The sequence below is a fragment of the Enhydra lutris genome, unplaced genomic scaffold (assembly GCF_002288905.1).
Source record: "Enhydra lutris kenyoni isolate GAN:26980312 unplaced genomic scaffold, ASM228890v2 scaffoldscaffold12, whole genome shotgun sequence".
In the NCBI taxonomy this organism is placed as follows: domain Eukaryota; kingdom Metazoa; phylum Chordata; class Mammalia; order Carnivora; family Mustelidae; genus Enhydra; species Enhydra lutris.
In genome coordinates, this window is record NW_019154096.1 from 8,803,604 (window position 1) to 8,824,911 (window position 21,308).

The window sequence follows — 21,308 nt, forward strand, 5'->3', positions numbered from 1 at the left end:
GAAATCTGGTGTTGCTTGGTAAAAATGAGCTTGGAGAAACTACCATTACAACAAATGAGCATTTGATCAAACCAGCTCTTCATTCTGCAAAAGCTTTTGAGGGTCGACTCAAACTCATGCCTTGATGTAAAATGATTGAATAAATAGATGCTAATATTAGTAGTGAACAGATGTGATTCAAGAGAATTTCAGTTTTTCTTGGCATCGTGTTAAAGAAAGGTGGCTGCAACAGGTGTCAGTGGCAGAATGTCATCTTCCATTTGGAGGAAAAATTGAAAGTAGATTCATTAACAGGGACATTAAAGGTATATAATGGTGGCATTAAAATCCAAATAAGGAAATCCCCAACTGCCTCAAAGTCAAAGTAGTCAGCTGCTGTAAAAAAAAAAAAAAAAAAAAAAAAAAAAAAAAGTAGCACCTATAAAAAAATGCGTCCTATGTCCCTGGCTCATCCTTGACAGTTTTAGGCATTAAGAAAGAAATTTGGGATAAAAGAGAGAATTAGAAACAAATAACAAAATACAACACCCACTTGAACTACATGATCTCTTTTAGAAATCAGTGCTTTTTGCATCTGTCAGATGCAGTTAATCCTGGAACTAATGAGGGGTGTGTGTGGTGGGGAGGTGTGTGTGTACAGGTGCATTTTATTTTAATGGGAGTTGTATGGAGGAACCTAAAATGTTATGTGCCTCTTACTCAGGTATTTATGTGCAGCTTAAATCACCAGAAATTCATATGTGCAATTTATATTGAATGAGAATGCTCAGAATAAATTTTAGCTCTGTAAAAGGTGATGGACAAGAACCTCATTTACTCGATAACGACTATCAATTGTCTGTGGGAAGATTTTTTCTGGTCCTCTTTACCTGAAAATATTATGATAACTAAAGAAAACATGTTTTCAGGGAAACCCTTCCTACAAATATCTCTGGAAATGGTGATTGGAGTGGTTCAGGCTGAAGGTTTTAAATCCAGTGCCGGATGTCAGGTGATGAGCAGAGTTGGAGCCAGCTTGTCACAGGTGAACATGTGGAAAGGCACAGAGACACCAGAGTGAAAACTCTTAGCTTTCTGCTACATAGAAGCCCTTCCGTGCACAAGCACAACTTTCCCGACCTCAGTTGTTAAAGATTTAAGGGTTTTGTGAATGGCAAGGGATGGAATGATAGTGAAGGGAAATAAGGTTATTTTTTCATAATCAAATAACCCTTTTATTTTTTTATTTTTATTTTTTATAAACATATAATGTATTTTTATCCCCAGAGGTACAGGTCTGTGAATCGCCAGGCTTACACACTTCACAGCACTCACCATAGCACATACCACCCCAATGTCCATAACCCCACCTCCCTCTCCCAACCCCCCTCCCCCCAGCAACCCTCAGTTTGTTTTGTGAGATTACGAATCACTTATGGTTTGCCTCCCTCCCAATCCCATCTTGTTTCATTTACTCTTCTCCTACCCCCTTAACCCCCCATGTTGCATCTCCACTTCCTCATATCAGGGAGATCATATGATAGTTGTCTTTCTCTGATTGACTTATTTCGCTAAGAATGATACCCTCTAGTTCCATCCACGTCGTCGCAAATGGCAAGATTTCATTTCTTTTGATGGCTGCATAGTATTCCATTGTGTATATATACCACTTCTTCTTTATCCATACATCTGTTGATGGACATCTAGGTTCTTTCCATAGTTTGGCTATTGTGGACATTGCTGCTATAAACATTCGGGTGCACGTGCCCCTTCGGATCACTACGTTTGTATCTTTAGGGTAAATACCCAGTAGCGCAATTGCTGGGTCATAGGGTAGTTCTATTTTCAACATTTTGAGGAACCTCCATGCTGTTTTCCAGAGTGGTTGCACCAGCTTGCATTCCCACCAACAGTGTGGGAGTGTTCCCCTTTCTCCGCATCCTCGCCAGCATCTGTCATTTCCTGACTTGTTAATTTTAGCCATTCTGACTGGTGTGAGGTGATATCTCATTGTCGTTTTGATTTGTATTTCCCTGATGCCGAGTGATGTGGAGCACTTTTTCATGTGTCTGTTGGCCATCTGGATGTCTTCTTTGCAGAAATGTCTGTTCATGTCTTCTGCCCATTTCTTGATTGGATTATTTGTTCTTTGGGTGTTGAGTTTGCTAAGTTCTTTATAGATTTTGGACACTAGCCCTTTATCTGATATGTCGTTTGCAATATCTTCTCCTGTTCTGTCAGTTGTCATTTGATTTTGTTAACTGTTTCCTTTTCTGTACAAAAGCTTTTGATCTTGATAAAATCCCAATAGTTCATTTTTGCCCTTGCTTCCCTTGCCTTTGGCGATGTTCCTAGGAAGATGTTGCTGCGGCTGAGGTCAAAGAGATTGATGCCTGTGCTCTCCTCAAGGATTTTGATGGATTCCTTTCTCACATTGAGGTCCTTCATCCATTTTGAGTCTATTTTCGTGTGTGGTGTAAGGAAATGGTCCAATTTCATTTCTCTGCATGTGGCTGTCCAATTTTCCCAACACCATTTATTGAAGAGGCTGTCTTTTTTCCATTGGACATTCTTTCCTGCTTTGTCGAAGATGAGTTGACCATAGAGTTGAGGGTCTAGTTCTGGGCTCTCTATTCTGTTCCATTGATCTATGTGTCTGTTTTTGTGCCAGTACCATGCTGTCTTGATGATGACAGCTTTGTAATAGAGCTTGAAGTCCGGAATTGTGATGCCACCAACTTTGGCTTTCTTTTTCAATATTGCTTTGGCTATTCGAGGTCTTTTCTGGTTCCATATAAATTTTAGGATTATTTGTTCCATTTCTTTGAAAAAAATGGATGGTACTTTGATAGGAATTGCATTAAATGTGTAGATTGCTTTAGGTAGCATAGACATTTTCACAATATTTATTCTTCCAATCCAGGAGCATGGAACATTCTTCCATTTCTTTGTGTCCGCCTCAATTTCTTTCATGAGTACTTTATAGTTTTCTGAGTATAGATTCTTAGCCTCTTTGGTTAGGTTTATTTCTAGGTATCTTATAGTTTTGGGTGCAATTGTAAATGGGATTGACTCCTTAATTTCTCTTTCTTCTGTCTTGTTTTTGGTGTAGAGAAATGCAACTGATTTCTGTGCATTGATTTTATATCCTGACACTTTACTGAATTCCTGTACAAGTTCTAGCAGTTTTGGAATGGAGTCTTTTGGGTTTTCCACATAGAGTATCATATCATCTGCGAAGAGTGATAGTTTGACTTCTTCTTTGCCGATTTGGATTTGTGGATGTTGAACCAACCTTGCAGCCCTGGAATAAATCTCACTTGGTTGTGGTGAATAATCCTTTTAATGTACTCTTGAATCCTATTGGCTAGTATCAAATAACCCTTTTAAACTACATAACTGCAAGTGGTCCATGCTCAGTATAAAACCCTTTAACCTTCTATATAATGTTACATATCATTTGAAACCACTCTGAGGTGACTTCCATTAAAAACATGGGCCATCATCTTTTTATATGTATCCCTTTTAAAATAACATTTACTTTTCATCTCAATTATTTTGTATCTATTTTTGACATATAGCCCCTCTTCCCTCAGTTAACAATTTAAAGTTTATTCTCCAATACTTTTTCCATTCACACACACACATACACACACTCACACAAGGTTTTATTTATTGTTGTTTTGTTTAATTACCAGTGTTTTACAAAAATAGGATCCTGGATAAAATTTTTACTTCTTGCTTTGGTCATTTAATGATTTTTATTGTTATTAAAATCTTCAATTTACTAATTCCTGTGCTATTCAACTCTATCTTTTACGGTATGGATATCATTGGGCTTGTTCATTTTTGTCATCAGGTGTGGTCGTTTGCAATGCATTTTGGATTTCAAAATCTTCACCTTCCACTTCTGCATGTTCTAGTTAGTTCTTTAAAAGAATCTGTTTGTTATTTTTTCTCAATGTCTCTTTTGTCCTTGTGACTTTTATACTTTTAAAATGTATACAGTGATAATTTCACACATACTTGTTTAATAGGCTGATGCAGATTTTTCTGTTACCTTGTGGTCTTTTTTTTTTTTTTTTGAGTATTCTAATTCCTGAAATTATAGAGTCTTACGATTCTTACTTATGATGTGTTGTTTCCTTCTGTGCTGCAGATTTTACTCTGTGAAGTCATTTTTAAGGACACATTGATTTTTATTTTTTCATAAAATCCTTTTGGGTTCTGTCTTTGAACTGTCACTCCAGATCAGTTTTTAATTTGATTTTGTCATAGGGTGTTGCTTATTTGGGAAAAGTTTTTAAAATAATTTTTGACTTCTTTTTTCTTTATAATAAATGATGTATTTGGACTCCAAACTCTGTGAAGAATGGTTTCAATTTTCCATAAGATATTTTTGTTTTGTTTTTTCCCTACTGAAGTCCAAGACAAACATTAAATGCATTGTATACTTTCTGGGTCTGTATATCAAGTTATTTGCTTTTTCTCTCTTTAATTCGAATTGTATCCCTTCAAGTAGCCTTGATTTTTTTTCAGAGGGTTTAAGCTCTAATTCCCAGTGTTCTGTGGGTCTGAGTGAGGCCTGGTGTCTCACTCCTTAGGGAGACGGGTGTTAAAATCTAACCCCCTGACTGCAGCTGAATCCAGAACTCCTTAAGGGCTGCAGGAATATGGGCCCCCATGCTGATTGCTTTAAGTCTCGTTATACTCTCATTCTGGTACACGAAGATTTTTGTTTGTTTGTTACTCATTCAGTTGTAACTTTTAAAAATAAGTAAAAACAACTGTTACTTTTCATTCAGCACCTACATTCCTATGAATTTTGGGGAAGAGATTTTCAGTATAGCTTAGTTTATTGAATTACTAAGACTGGAGGTCCACTTCTAAACCCCCAGAGGGCTGCATGGAATCTCTTACATGTATGGACAAAGTCTTGAGTAAGTCACTCACTGACTTGGTGATGCAAATTTGTTAATTTTCACAGTTTTCTGGAGGCTCCTACTTCTCTGTTTTGGAGCCCAGTGTCCTGCCAGGTGTGGGAGCCACAGAGATCCCTGGTGCCCTGCTGCTAGTGGCTCGTCGAGGTGACTCCAACATGGTAAGTCAGCAGTGGCTCTGAGCTGCTCTTTCTTTGTCATCAGTTCCTTTATCAAACAACTGCTCTTAATTTGTAGTTTGGCATCTGTTTTTGTGATTGGTTCTCCTTTGGCATTTTTGGTGGAGTCAGGCATTCCTTTTTGTCCATTTTGCTCTGTTTTGTGTTGGTTTTGTATTGTGTTGTTTAAGAGTGTAAGAGTGGGAGACTGTGGGCAGAGGCCCTCTTAGCCTCACAGATTGGTGAGTTTGTTGTTCTCCCTGAACCTGGTCCATTTGAACAAACTGCTGAGTCCTCAATAAAGCCAGATAGTGTTCTTCTCCCTTCTTCAGGTTTTTTCCTGAGATCTTGGCATTGACCCAGAGAATGTTCTTTCTGGTATTTTTTGCCTGCTAGGCAAAATGGAGAGTGTCCATTCCATGTTCAGAGGTGACCATCTATAAAACTGGGGACCTAAGACACAGGGGGATAAGCGTTGTATTCCTTTCTATGGCTATCAGTGCTCTTGGGGTCTTCTGAGTGTAAATCCTGCCCTTGTCCAGGAAAAACTTCTGTTCCTTATACATACAATGCTAACTCTAGCACTTATCTTTCTAAATGGCATAACTTCACTAAGGATGATTGAGGCCTTCAGTGGCTACTCTGGGGAACATGAAACTTGAATAGGTTTGCTCACCTGATGAGTACCTGTAAAAAATAAAGGAATAAGTTTTCTCAGGACCAGTTGGGTAACAGTTTTCATTGGTATGAGAGGTCTCTGAATGAAACCCTGAATTAAAAATTCTTTTAGTAAAAGATGCTGTGCCCAAAGCTGATGAGCAGTAAGCAAACTAGACTCTTTTCTTAATGAACCCTCCCCAACCTTGTCCCCCAGCTGCCCCTCCATTAGCTCTTTTTTCCCTGATCTCTGTCTTGCACCTCAGGAGACTTTTCCCTCTGTCTCCCGTCAAGGACCTTTATCGTTAACCAGCAACTCTCCTAAAACCCTCAAATGTCAGTGCCTCTGGAGAGTCATCACTCCCAAGAGCCAGGTTACAGGCAACTGTGGAATTTAACCCTTGGACTTGAGCTGAATTAAGAGCTGTATTTAAAGATTTTTCTAAATGCAGACAGCAGATATTCATAGAGGGATTTAGAATTTTTCTGTGAGGGTATGTGGGGCCAGACCAGGCAGGCTCACTACGTTTACTGCTTACTACTGTATAGTATTCTGACATTTGCAAAACGTATGCATATCCATTTTCTCAGTTTATTTTCCTACTACTCATGTGGTACAGATGGACACTTTAGTCTGCATTTGACAAATGGAGTCAGAGATTCAAGTTAATGTCCAAGCCCTGCAATCAGTTAATATGAAAACTGACAGCCAGATATTATGAATTACAGTACTGTATAATTTCTCCCTGAACACGCTGAACATACAATCATATTTTCAAATCTTTTTCTTTCTCAGCTCTTAACAATGATGTTTGATAGTGTATCAAAAAAACACATAAAAATGTATAAACTGGTTTAATATTGTAGTCTTGGCATTGCAGAGCGTGGTCTTTTTGTCTGGTGCTTTTGGCTTAATATTAAAGAATTACTAACCAAAATTATAATTTTTCATTCATATGTTCAAAGTAAAATTCCTCATATGATGAGATATTTTCAGTTCTTCTATTTTAAATTGTTATGTTGGGTGTAATACAATGCGAGATTCAAAAACATTAATTACTTCTACTTTATAACTCTGAATTGCTCTTTATATATTGATTTATGTAAATGTTTCATTGAGCTTACCTTCAAACTACCTTATAAATTGTAAAAATATGAAAAGCCTTTAAAAGCCAAGAAATTGCTATGGGTCTTCTACAAAGGCCCATATAAGACCTTAATAAGACCAACTTGGGCTGGTTCAGTATTCTCCTTTCTGTCGCGGCCGGCGCGACAAATCGACCAGGAACATGAGGGTAAGAGGATGGTGAAAAGAAATTAAGAGACAAAGAGATGGGGGCAGGAGGAGCACTGAGGAGGATGTCCAACAGAGCTGATTTTATTCCACATCCTACAAGCTTTTATAAGGCAGATCACAATAGAAGGAGTAACCGTAAGTTCCTATAACAAGTTTTACATTAACTACAAACAAATCTCATGATGCCAGGTAGTCATGGCTAATGCCATTAGCTACTATTGATACTAAGAAGTTACAATCAACCAGGGAGTGGATTATGGGAGGTACAGGAACAACAAGGACCAACTAATACAATCAACCAGGGAGTGCGTGTGGGAAGTCACGTAGGCGAGCGCAGGAAACATAGCACATACCCTTTCTCAGTGCTACTCAACCTTTCCTGTCCGTAACCCTTTATTAAGGTATTTGGACTTAAAGGGAGACACAAGTCAGGGCCTGGTTTGGTCCTCGTCTCAAGCCTTATCGTGGCCTCCAACACCTTTCGCAGATTTTCCCCAAATCCAGTCAGTAGTCATGAATGCTTACATGACCCAGGTTCATATTTGGCTTAATTGAGCTAATACTCCCCTTATATGGGAGACTAATACCATGGTTAATTGTATCATGGACAAATTGAAGCTGGTCTGAAGAGGCTGCATACTTTTGATTAAAATTGTATGACAATTTGATACATTCTGTACTATGTGTGCAGTTTTTCATTTTTTTTTTACATATTTGAAACTGCTCTAAAATAAAGTTATTACATAAAAAGAAAAAGACCTAGGGCCTAAAGAATAAAAGAATGCAGAAGATTCAGGTAAATTTTTCCAGCCAGTGCATAGTTCCTAAGAAAAGAAGAGGCAAATTAGCAAATTCAACAATAGAAATAAAAATCAATTTTCCTAGAAGAGTAGAAGTAATATTACTATTCCTGGAGGTGTGGATCAGATGGTTACAAAGAACTTGGGAAGTTTAACCAAATCACTACATCCTTGCGCGGTGTTGTTATTTCTGAAATGTGCATCCCAGCAGGTTCTTTGTCATAATGGACAGAATTCTAGATTTCCCTGTTGATTAGACTGTAAGTTAATAGCGAAAAGTTGGATGCCCCAGTAGCTCTATTTGTCATGCTAGAAAGAACAGACAGCTAATGCTTCAGAAAGATGGTTGTTCACTTGAATAGTGTTCTTTGATGGCATAATTCAGATTTCAGTAATTTGACAAGTTAATTGAGGAATAATTCAGACTTAACTCTTTAGAAAATTAATTTGGGATCCAATTTGATATAGCAAAGTAAATCCTGAAATAAATGCATGGTGTCTGAAAGAACTATAAAAATGCTAACAAATGGGATCGTGCCACAGTTTTATAATTTCCTGTTACTTGGCAGGGAGAATCCTGTGGGCTGTTTTTATACCTGTGTCTCACCATAGATGTAGACACAAGAATGTGGATTAAAAATAGAGCGCCTTGTGCATCTTTGATTTAAAACATTGTAAATAATTCTCTTCTTTTTCTGAGGAATGTTAAAATTTTTATGTAATTTTTAGCAAATCTTGGTGGTGCCTTTGGGAAATTTGTCAGAAATAGAAATTACTATTATTCTGAACAGTTTTTAGTCTATCTGCAGTGGAGGCAAAATGCAGGGTTCTCTTGTGAGTCATGGATTGAAGATGATGGAGCCATGGTGTAGAGTGACTGTGAGGCAATGCCTACCATTCAAAGACACCTTTTTAGGTGTTGGAGAAATACATTTTTATTGTGTTAGATCACTGACTCTTCATAGCCTGTGTACTCAGGCAGCCAGAGTTGCCTTCAGGAATAGACACTCGTACATGATTTCATACTACGCTCCTTTATGAGTCAGGAAACCTGAAGTTAGGAATTAATGAGCACTCAGGGTCTTTGTGGAAAATCTGGGACTCACAGCTGGATTTCCTGCATACAGATGTTTGGTATTTTTTCCCATGCCAACTTGTCAAATATGTTAGTTTTGCTTAGTGTTTAAAAGCTCCCTAGAGCCCTAGAAGCAGGATTTGAATAATGACACTAACCCTTAACCAGTGGTGCAAAACTCAATTATTTACTGCCTTCAAAGTTCCATTCCTTAATTTGGAAGTGATAATAGCTCTTAGCATATGTTGTGAGGATTAAGATAAATAATTCAAGTTAAAAGTTTCTAGAGTAATTTAACATAATGCTGATACATGGTAACATAATAGCTGTTCCTTTGGTTCTTAATATTGAGCTTTCCAAACATTGAAGAATCCGGAACTTCGCCTTTCTCCTCCTATCTGTGAATACTTTCTCCTTCCTTCTGTTTTTAGGACTAGCCTTTTGTATAAATCTTTAGTTTTGGAACTGGGCACAAAATTGCTCCTGGAGTTTTCTACTAAACACATGCACCCAAAATAATCACCACATGAAAATAGTATGCAGGAATCCACAGAGTAAAAAGGAAAAAATTCTATTTATTGTAATCTTTTCCACTATGGGAATGTTTGTTATTATATTGCTAAAAATAAGAATATATCATTTTATATATGTGTGTATATAGAGAGAGAACATAAATACACTGTATGAACATAATATAGTGATAAACGTAGTAATAAATATAAATATAGTATATAAATACAGCATATATATATATAATGTATATAGATTTTTATTTGAATTTTTTATTTTTCTTGAAATACCTATGAAAAATAAATGTAAAATTTGGTTATTTGATAAGAAACCTATAAAATCATAAGACACAATCTTGTGGAAAAAAAACTTCAGGAAGGGTTTTAAGTTTTATGCTGAATTGGCCTAAAATAAGAAAAGGTAGCAGAGTGTTAAAATTTTGAGCTGATCTCCTGGTCAAGGTTACGGAGCCCTTCCTCCTGTTAGGGGTGATTCTGTCAAGATGAATACGTCAAAAGAAAGTAAACAGTGAAACAAGGAGGGGATGGGTGAAAAGTATGAGGCTGAGTTTGAGAAAAGTTAAACCATGTATTCAGAGTGGGGTCTCTGTGCCCACCGTGGCCAGGGCCAGCAGGTGCAGAACCAGGATCCACGTGTGGCTCCCAGCAGAGGAATCTGCAGCTAGAGAGCTGTATCTTTGGGTTTGATTAATATAGGAGTGTTGTATTGGATGAGGCAGAGGGGGGTGAGTTTAAAACAGGAGAATAACTTAAGTCATGTCCTGCTGAATGGAGATAGCATTAGTCAGGTGTGAGGTGTTCCTAGCTACGAGTGATCGATCGATACAGTGAACAGCCAAAAAGGCAATATAGTGTTTGGTTTTGTTTCAGGATGTCTTGTTGCAAGTTTGGTTCTACAACAACTGTTGATATTATTCTAATTTTCCTGATGTTATTATGACATCTCAATAAATGCTGTGAGGTTATTATGGTCACATGATGCTGGGGGCAGAGACAGAAGTCAGAGTAGTGAGCTTCCAACAATATTTAATATTTTTACTGGTGCTCTTGGTTACTGAAGTGGAGGGGAGGGAGGCTGAGGGGCAGACAAAATAGGTGAAGGAGACTAAGACGTACAGACTTCCATATATTAAAGGAAGTAAGTCATGGGGATGTAATGTACAGCATAGAGAATATAGTCAGTAATATTGCAGTAACATTGATGGTGACGGAGGGTAACGTGAATTATTGTGGGGATCATTTCATAAAGTAAAAATACCGAGTCACTGTGATGTATACCTATAACTAATAGGACATTGTATGTCAATTATGCATCAATAAAAGAAAAATATAAATAGTGCTTTTATACTTTTTAAAATTAATTTTAAAAAATCATCTGGAGTATATTTGTATCGCAGCTACTCTGTCTATTGACCCACCAGCAAAACATGAAGTTTCGATTTTTTATCCTCTTGAACGCTCATATTTTCCTTTTTTTTCTCTTTTTCATTGTTGCTGTCTTTGTAGGTATGAAGTGGCATGTTGCGATTTTGATTTGTGTTTTCCTAATGATGTTTTCATGTGCTTATTGGCTATTTATATATCTTCTTTGGAGAAATGTCTATTCAAATTATTTGCTCTATTTTTGAAATTAAGGCTATTGCTCTAAGCAGTTTTAGGTTCCCAGCAAGATGTAAGGGGCAGAGACCGAGATTTTGCATATGCCCCTGCTCCTACATTTTCGTAGCCTTCCCTCATTATCAACATCCCCCTCCAGAGTGGTACATTTGTCACAGTTGATGAACCTACATTGACACATTATATGGCCCAAATCCATAGTTTACATTGGTTTATAGTCTGTTTCTGGGCTCTTGGTGTTGTAAGTTTGGAGAAATGTATCAGGACATGTAGCCATCATTATGATTTTGTATACAGTATTTTCAGTGTCCTAAAAATCCTTAGTGTTCTGGCAGTTCATCCCTCCACCCAGCCCCTGGCACCACTGGTCCTTTTTCTATCTCCATAGTTTTGCCTTTTCCAGAATGTGATATAATTGTAATCTTATGGTATATGTGGCTTTTTTGGGTTGATTTCTTCCACTTAGTAGTATGCATGCAAGTTTTTTGTGTGCATTTTAATGGCTTGACATTTCAGCCCTTTTTTTTTAAAGGGCTGAATAATATTCCATTGTCTGGATGTAGCATAGTTTGTTTATTCATTCACCTCCTTGAGGACATCTTGGTTGCTTCCAATATTAGCATTTATGAATAAAGCTCGTTTAAACACCTGTATTCAGGTTTTGTGTGGATGTAACTTTTCAAATACTTTGGGCGTATTTCAAAGAATGCGGTTGATGGATCATATGGTAAGGAGTATGTGTAATTCTATACAAAACTGCCAAACTGTCTTCCAGAGTGCTTGTACCATCCTGCAGTCCCACCAGCAATACATGAGAGTTCCGTTTGCTCCATATCCTGTCAGCATTTGGGGTTGTCAGTGTTCTAGATTTGGGTCATTCTAATAGGTATGTACTGATATTTCTTTGTTGCATTTCCCTGATGACCTATGATGTTGAATATCTTTTCATATGCTTATTTTGCATCTGTAAATCTTTTTGGTGAGGTGTCTGTTAAGGTCTTTGGTCTGTGTTTATTTATTTATTTATTTGACAGAGAGAGAGAGAGAGAGAGAGATCACAAGTAGGCAGAGAGGCAGACAGAGAGAGAGGGAGAAGCAGGCTCCCTGCCGAGCAGAGAACGCAATGTGGGTCTCCGTCCCAGGACCCCGTGACCATGACCTGAGCTAAAGGCAGAGGCTTAGCCCTCTGAGCCACCCAGACACCCCATGGTCCGTGTTTAAATCAGATTGTAGGGACACCTGGGTGGCTCAGTTGGTTGGACGACTGCCTTCGGCTCAGGTCATGATCCCGGAGTCCCAGGATCGAGTCCCGCATCAGGCTCACAGCTCCATGGGGAGTCTGCTTCTCCCTCTGACCTTCTCCTTGCTCATGCTCTCTCTCACTGTCTCTCTCTCAAATAAATAAATAAAATCTTTAAAAAAAAAAATCAGATTGTATTCTTACTGTTGAATTTTAAGAGTTTTTTGTATATTTTAGATAACTTTCCTTTATCAGATTTCTTTTGCAAATGTTTTCTCCTAGTCTGTGGCTTGTCTTCTCATTCTCTTGATACTATTTTTTGCAGAGCAGAAATTTTTAATTTTAATTGAATTTAGTTTATCATTTATTTCTATCATACATTATGCCTTTAATGTAGTATCTTAAAAGCCATTGCCACATTCTGTGATATCTGTTTTCCTGTGTTCTAGGAGGTTTGCGATTTTACATAAAGGCCTGTTATCAATTTTAACTTATTTTTTGTGAGTTGTATATAGTCTGTTTCTAGATTAATTTTCTCTGTGAATGTCCAGTTGTTCTTTTGTTGGAGACTATTTAAGTTCCATTGTAACATGGTTACTTCTTTGTCAGAGATCACTGTATTTAAGTGATTCTACTTCTGGGCTCCCTGTTTTCTTCCATTGATGTGTATGTCTTTTCTTTTGCCAGTACCTCACTGCCTTGATTACCACATCAAGACATGAAGCTGAGTAGTGTCAGTCTTCCAATTTCCTTCTTCTCCTTCAATACTGAGTTGGCTCTTGGAGATTTTTGTCTCTAGATGCAAACTTTAGAATCAGTGTGTCAATATCTATGAAATAACTTGTTGAGACTTTGGGATTTTGTTGAATGTATAGATCAAATTGGGAAAAATTGACATCTTAACAATATTGAGTGTTCTTATCTACACTCATGGAATATTTCTCTGTATATTTAGTTATTTGATTTTATTAATCTGCTTTGTAGTTTTCCTTATATTGATCTTATACATATTTTGTTAGATTTTTTATTGTAGTATTTTATTTTTGGGGTGCCAATGTAAATGACACTGTTTTTAATTTTTAAATCTTTTTCATTTCTGGTATATAGGAAAGTGAATTTTCTATATTAATCTTGTGTTCTGCAATCTTGTTTTAATCACTTAGTAACAGTTGCCCAATTTTTAATTAGGTTCTTTTTATTTTTCAGTTATGTTTTTTATGTATTATGGATAAATATCCTTTATAAGATACATGATCAACAGATTTCTTCTTGCATTCTTTAGGTTGTTTTTTCACATTCTTGGTGGAATCCTTTGAAACACAAAGTGTGTGTGTGTGCATGTGTGTGTTCATATGGATTCCTTAGGATTTTTCATGTACAAGATTATGTCATCTAGGCAATTGTGAATATAGATAGTTTCACTTTTTTCTTTCCAGTCTGGATGGCTTTCAGTATAATCGTTCTATTTTATATATTCTGACAATTGCTGATTTTTTGAAGTGTTTTGTCTTTATATTTAATATGTTACTGATAAGGTAGGATATATGTCATTTTGCTGTTTGTTTCCTCTGTCATGACTTTTTTATTCCTCCATTTCTCAATTGAAGCTTTCTTTTTTATTAAATAGATATACCCTATTTTACCATTTCAATTCCTTTTTTTTTTTTTACTCTATTTTTGAGTTGCTTTGAGTTATTTTGGTTACCTTGGGATTAAAATTAACATCTTAAAGTTTATTGTTTTAGAATAACACCAATTTAAGTAGCACACCAAAACTTTGCCCCAGTATTAGTTTGTCCTTGCTCTACTCTTTTGTGCTATTTTTATCTTACAAGCTTGGTCTTTATATATTATAAGCTTATCAACATTGTTTTATCATTTTTCTGTACAGTTGTCTTTTACAACTGATGTAAGAAAATAGAATTACAATAAAAATACATTTCTTCTGTTTTCCTATTTATGTATCTAATTAAGTAGATCAATGCTCTTTATTTCCTTGTATGGAATTAAGTTACTTGCTAGTATTCTTTCCTAAAGGATTCCTTCTAGTATTTATTTTTTTAAATGATTGATTGACTGATTTGAGAGTAGAAGAGAACACAAGCAAGGAGGAAGGGCAGAGAGAGAGGGAGGAGCAGACCTCCTGCTGAGCAGGAAGCCCAATGCAGGGCTCAGTCCCAGGACCCTGAGATCATGACCTGAACCCAAGGCAGATGCTTAACCCACCCAGGTGCCCCTCCTTTTAGTATTTCTTATAGGGCAGGTCTGCTGTAACAGTTTTTTTTCTGGTTTTGTCTAACTGGAAATGTTTTAATTTCTCCTTTGGCTTTGAAGGATAGTTTTACTAGGTATAGAATTATAGCTTAGCTCTCTTTTTCTAGGAGTAATTTGACTTTGTCATCCCGCTATCTTCTGGTGTCCATGGTTTCTAACAAGAAGTTGCTCATTTTTGTTGTTGAGAATTTCTTGTACATGATGACTCTGTTCTTTCACTGCTCAAGATTTTCTGTTTTCCTTAACTTCTGATTTGTTAACTATATGTATGCTGATGTGGGTGTATTTGAGTTTATCCTTCTTGGAGTTCTTTGTTATTCTTGCATGTGCAGATTAATGTTTTTAATCAAATATGGAAGGTTTTTAGTCATTTTCAGACATTTTTTCTGCCATTTCTGTCAGTCCTCTCCTTTTGGGATAATGAAGTGTATTCCATTATTGGATGGTGTCCATCATTATTGAGGCTCTATTCATTTTTTCTTTCTTTCTCTCTTTCCTCTAATTGGACATTAATTGACCTATATTGAAGGACATTGTTTCTTTCTTCAGCCAGTTTAGATGTGGTGTTGAGCCTCCTGATGAGTTTTGTATTTTAGTACTATACTTTTTAGAATTTCTACTGTTTTCTTTTATAATTTCTATCTCTTTATTGATATTTTCCATTTGGTAAGATGTCCTCATACTTTTCCCTTAATTACATGACATGGTTTCTTTATTACTTGAACATATTTACCTCAGATTCATAGTTTAACTTGAAAGTCTTTATCTGATAGTTCTTACATCTGGGCTTTTTTTGACTGCTTTTTTTCTTATGAGTATGAATCATGTTTCCTTTTTTTTTGCATCTCATTATATTTTACTAATAACTGGAAAATTCAGTGTTACTGTGTGTCAGCTTTGGAAGTCAGAAACCCACCCTAGGTCTGTTGCTTTCCGCTTGTTGTTTTTACTGTTACTTTTGTTGTTGTTTTAATTTTCTGAACTAATTCTATAAGGTCTGTGTTCTTTGTTGAATACAGCTACTTAAATCTCTGATTGGTTTGCATTGACATAGGTAATACTTAGAGATTTTCTGAATTAATTTGAATCGATAAGTCTCCACACCTTTGTCAGAGGGCTCTGTATGTGTGGTTAGGCATACTTTCAATATAGCAGCAGGCATTTTACAACTGAGTTTGGCCTTCACTTTCTGCTTGTGCTGGTCCTTCCGGTCAGAAGTGAGAGATAACAGCTTTTTTAGGTCTTTCTTCAGCATGCATATATTTATGCTCATTGTATGATCTTTTTGATCCCTAGGAATATGTCAGAGTTCTTCACAGCACCTTATGGACCACACATTTCTTTATTTTTTCTTTTAACTTTATTGATCAACCATTTGTTCACCCCAGCTGATATCACTGCCTCTGGCAGTTGCAGTGTTAAACAGTTACCACTGATTGTTTATGACAGATGCTCTGGGATAGACTTATTTGCAGAGAGTGAGCTCTGATTCAGTTCAGATAAAGATAATCCCTGAGAATGAAGCTTTTTGGGGAACTTCCACACATGTAAAATAATGAGAGTTCGCTGGAGGATAGTTTTTTTTCCCCCATGACTTTTAATCCTTTTCTCCCCCTTACAGTATTTGCTGGGATGCTTGATTTCACAGCTTTGATAGTTGTATGTCTATTTACTTTCAAAGCTACCACATATCTGGGGAGAAGGAAAAAGGAATAAGTGTAGCTAAAATGCCATGAAGTTAACTGTTCTTCATGGAATTAAGTCCCATTTCTTGAATAAATGCCTCTTTAATTGTTGTAAGCCTTTAGTTAATTTTAAGAGTTATGAAAAAGTTGTTTTTTCCCACTGTCTCATTGCTTTACTAGAAGAACAGATTTTCAGAAGTACTCATTACACTTCTGGAAGTCTTCTTTCCTCAAATACATTTTAAATGTTTTAGATCATCTAGGTTTGAAGAAGGCTATTTGCTGGGTCACTGGCTAATAGTTAGCTTGAAAGGAATTTCCTTTGATTATACTGAGGTGCTGGATGATGTCTTGAAATTTCATGGACAAGCTGCCCTGGATGTGCTTCTGCTGAGTTTTCAGATCTGTAGTACTTGAATTGACAAATCTTTAGTTGTACCAGGAGGTGAGAATGCTATTTTATTTATTTACAGGATATAAGCAAACTGCTAATTTGTTTAGTTCCAAAGCCTTTAATCCCTGGCTTCTAATATGAATAATGAATGAATAAATGCAATTAAAATAAGCAAATGCATATTGCTCTTTTTATTTTTATTGGACTGACTTATGAATCATTAAATTAAAATGATGGATTTTTAAAAAGTATACTGACCTTAATAATTAAGTTTGCTTCCTGTATTTATTTCATTATTATATTTTCACTTGACAAATGGTAAAAATTCAAATCACTGTGTGAGTTACTAAAGCTATAAAACCCTTGGGGACATATGGTAAGAAAGGAAAGTCATCACTATGTGAATTGTCTCTTTATAAAATTCCTTAATATATGTTTAGAGTGTCAGACCTCATATAGCTCATCAGTTCAAAGACAGTCTTATTTTAAATAATGACTCAGGATGTACTTGTTTTTCACTTTCCATTAGAACATTTGTTTATTTGTTATGCAACTGAAGAAAATGTTTATCTCTGGGGAATGGTAGAAATGTTGTTGCCTATATTTTATTCATAACCATGTTAGAACAGCAATCTCCAGGGTATTTGGAAAATTCGATATGATACCAGTAATAATCCATAGCATTTCAGTCACCAAATGGGCAGGTTCTTTCTGCATGCTGATCGAGAAGTGATCTGTGATAAAACTTTTTCAACATTTGGGTTTCACAGTAATGGTGCTTGAATGCTAGATTGTTAAATCACATTGGAGTGTCTTTTCCCTTTCCTGTAAATGAGGTCACTTCTTCAGAAGACAAATTTTGCCTTTAATAGCCTCTAACTAGCTGTGTGACCTTGCACAACTTGTAGAATCCTAGAATCTCAGGGTTAAAAGGAATTATAAAGTTGTGGTGTCTAGTTATTCACAGAGACTGTAGCTCTTCTCTTCAGCACTCCTGCAGAGTCGTCGTTCTGCTTCTGTTTCAGTATCTTCAGTAACAGGGCACTCGGTACGACTCAATGAACTCAAACTAGTTTCAGATAACTCTAAGTCAGAGGAATTTTGTCTTTTCTCACTTTGTTCTTTTGAATCCATTTCCTTATGTTGAAAGTGGGGATAACAATAGCTACAGAATTATTGTAAGGATAAAATATATAATGCATGTAGGAAATAGGATGTACACAGGGAAGCTGAGGTATGCCTTTAAGAAACTTTCATTGCATCCAGTGCAGCAAACTGTAGTATTATTCACAAATATTTGCTTTTATTCTCTGGGGAAAAATTCTGCTTCATCCCTGTTAATATTAATCTTGGCCAGGTGACTTTGGTCTATGGAATAAGAATTTGGGCAACATGTGTCACTTTTGGGGAGAAACTTTGAGAGTCAGCACATAGTCCCATGTTCCCCTGTCCTTCCTGTCTGGATGATCAGCTATATTTCTGAAAGAATCTGTTTTAACTGACTGGATCTTGGAGTGAAGACAGTATGAAGCAGATGTCCAGCTGACCCACAATGCACCTGTCATATAATTCACTGAGAATTTTTTCGTTGGTAACCAAACACAACCGTACTGTCTTCTCTGACACAAAACTAACTAACTATCTTTCTTTCTTTCTTTCTTTCTTTCTTTCTTTCTTTCTTTCTTTCTTTCAAGTCTTGCTTTTCAGATTATATTCATTCAGACTTCTTGCCACTATGGAGAGACCTTTTTTTCCTCCTGATAGCATATGAAGTTAATTATTAAGCTGTTGGGAAAGTACACTTTCCTGAGCTGTACACATAAGATTTCAATGACACTCCTAATTCAAGTAGATAGTTTTGGATAAAAAGAGAAAAGTGACAAATAAAGTAAACCTTCAGGTTTGTGTGAGAAATTGCATACTGTGGGTTTCCAGGCCTAAGGAGCAGAACTCAGCGCTGTGAAATTAAATAATTTCCTTATATTAAGTTATATTAAAGTGGAGATTCTCCTTAAATGAAGAGGATGTCACTACAGTTCTCTAAATTTAAATGTAAGAGGGTTGAATACAGCATATTCTTTGGGAAAAAAATGAGGCACAATGACATTATACTATCAAATGGCATTCATTAAACATTTGCTATGTGACTAACATTTACATGCATTGTTTCTTTCAATTTCAAAATAAACCCTGAGGTATATAATGTTATTAACTTTATATTTGAAATTCAGGCTTAGAGAGCCTCTGAAATTTACTTGATGTTACGAAGCAGGAAAGTGCTGGAACCAGACTCTGCCCATGGCTGTCTCAGTGCAGACTGTGAAACTCAGCAGTGAAACATGATGTGGTTTTCTTTCTAAAGTGTAGAATTCTGTTAGTATGGTGAGTAGCCTTCTGTGCTCAGGGAACCTGTATTATCTTGCCAGAGCTCCTCTTAGAGAGTGAAGGATCAGCCTGACTCTTCTATGATTTGTCTCTGTGGTGCGTGTTTGTGTATAAACAACCCTAGAATTTTTTCCTCCTGTAGTCTTTGTTAGGAAGAAACTATCTTAGGCCAATTCCTCTCTTTCTCTATGTACCCCATAAGCTGTGCTTATGTGGTTTTCCCCCCCATTTCAGGATGCCCTTTGTGTTATGGTAATTCAGTGTTATTTGATTAAAGGTATTAAGGCACCCTAAAATTTTTGTCTCTTTTTCACTGCTCACTTGCTAAGATTTTAAACAAAGTGTGCTATATAATAACAGGTGCTCAAAATATTTGTTGACTAAGTATATGAATTAATAACCTCTGAGGAACAACTCAATTTCTGGAGTTAATTTTATGTGTTTCCTCTTGCCTATTCACATATTCCATTAACGGTGTTAACAAAACATTAGCTGGTTGGTTGGTCCCACTTTAACACATAAACATTGGCTATTCAGTTGTTAATTAGTTTTCTAAAGGGAATAGGTTGAGTTCATGCATTGAAGACCCCTTTGGAATGAATACAAAATTCTGATAAAAAAAGAAAAAAGGGAGTTCTGTGCTGGAGAATGACGTCAGCAAAATTTTCTGAAATCCGAAAATCATGTGATGACAAGTTTGTAGATGAAATCAAGGAAATTATGTGAGAAAATTCTGCATGGAAGCGCATCTACTCTGAAATCCCAGAAAGATCTAGGCTTGGTGTATATTGATACAAAGAGCAGAAATGAGAAGTGTGACTCAAAATTGGGAGAAGAATGTGGACCTCTGTGTGCAGAATGGCTGTGCATTCACTTTATTTATTTTCTTTTTCCCTCCTTTTTCATGCAGCCTGACTTTACGTTAACTTAAAAACAACATAACAAGAATAAATGGAGACAAACTAAAAGTAACCAGGGGTTTTCTCACTAAATAACTATGATGGATGAGGTAGGGATCTTAGGGTAGATGTTGGTACCCCAGAATAAAGAGCTTCTCTAGTGATGCCTGAGGTTGGGGTGGGGGACTTGCCAGCTGGCTTTCTTTTTTCTTTCTTTCTTTCTTTTTTTTTTTTTTTAAGATTTCATTTTATTTTTTGAGAGAGCAAATGAAGGAGCAAGGAAAAGGATGAGGCGGGGGCAACAGAGAGGGAGAGGGAATCTCAAGCACACTCCCCACTGAGTGCAGAGCAGGAGGTGGGGATCCATACCAGGACCCTGATATCACTAAGTGAGCCATAATCAAGAGTTTGGCATTTAACCAACTGAGACACCCAGGCGCTCCTCAGCTGGCTTCCTGATCCTTTGCCTGAGGCAGCCCCCCAGTCACAAGCCCCTCCCATTGTACTTGGAAATTCTCTTTAGCATTTTCAGTCAGGGAAGAGATGTACCACATACAGCTCCTTACATCACAGTGAATGAAACACAGATACCTTGAATCATCTTTTTTGATTGTTTCACTTTTGAGCACGAAAACAATTTAAGATCTTCAGGTAGTTGAAAAAGATGGAAGTTAAAGTAACTTACCTTAGAGAATATATAATGCAAGATAGAGAAAAAAATTATTTCCTACCCTCAGAATTATTCAGGAAGATACTGTATTCATAAAAAAGCATAATATGGTAAGAAAAAGAAATAAAAACACATAGTGTCTCTTGACTGTTAAAAATACAGTTGCTAATGTTTAAATACTTGTAGTGAAAAGAAAACCGCAGGCCCAAAGTGACATCACTTAGTCTGAGTTGGCAGACTGGGGTTCAGTCCCTGATCTGACTGCAGGTTCAGCCTCCTCCAGAAATGGCATCAATAGGTCAGTTAGAAAGTTTCTCATCAACACCAAGGAAGTAACCCACCTCATAGGCTGTCTCCAGGCTTCCAAAAGGAAGGTGAGGTCATCTGCATGAAACATCCCCTGATGGTACCCTCTACGGAAAAATGACCTCCCCTGGAACAATTCTTATCTTTTGCCAGTAACTTTCTTGCCCCACCCTCCTTCCTATAAAAACCTCAGGTTTTGTACAGCTTCTACCAGCCCACTTCTACTTGCTAAATGGGATGCTGCCTGAGTCAGATCTTCAAAGTCACTTGGTTGAATTTTGTTTTTTAACAGTTACATAAGTTGAAATCTAAAGTCCAGGGAACTTTCTGGAACATTAGTGTAAAACACAAAGAGTTGAAAATGATGAGAAAAAGAGAGAAATTTAAGAGGTCTATACTGGA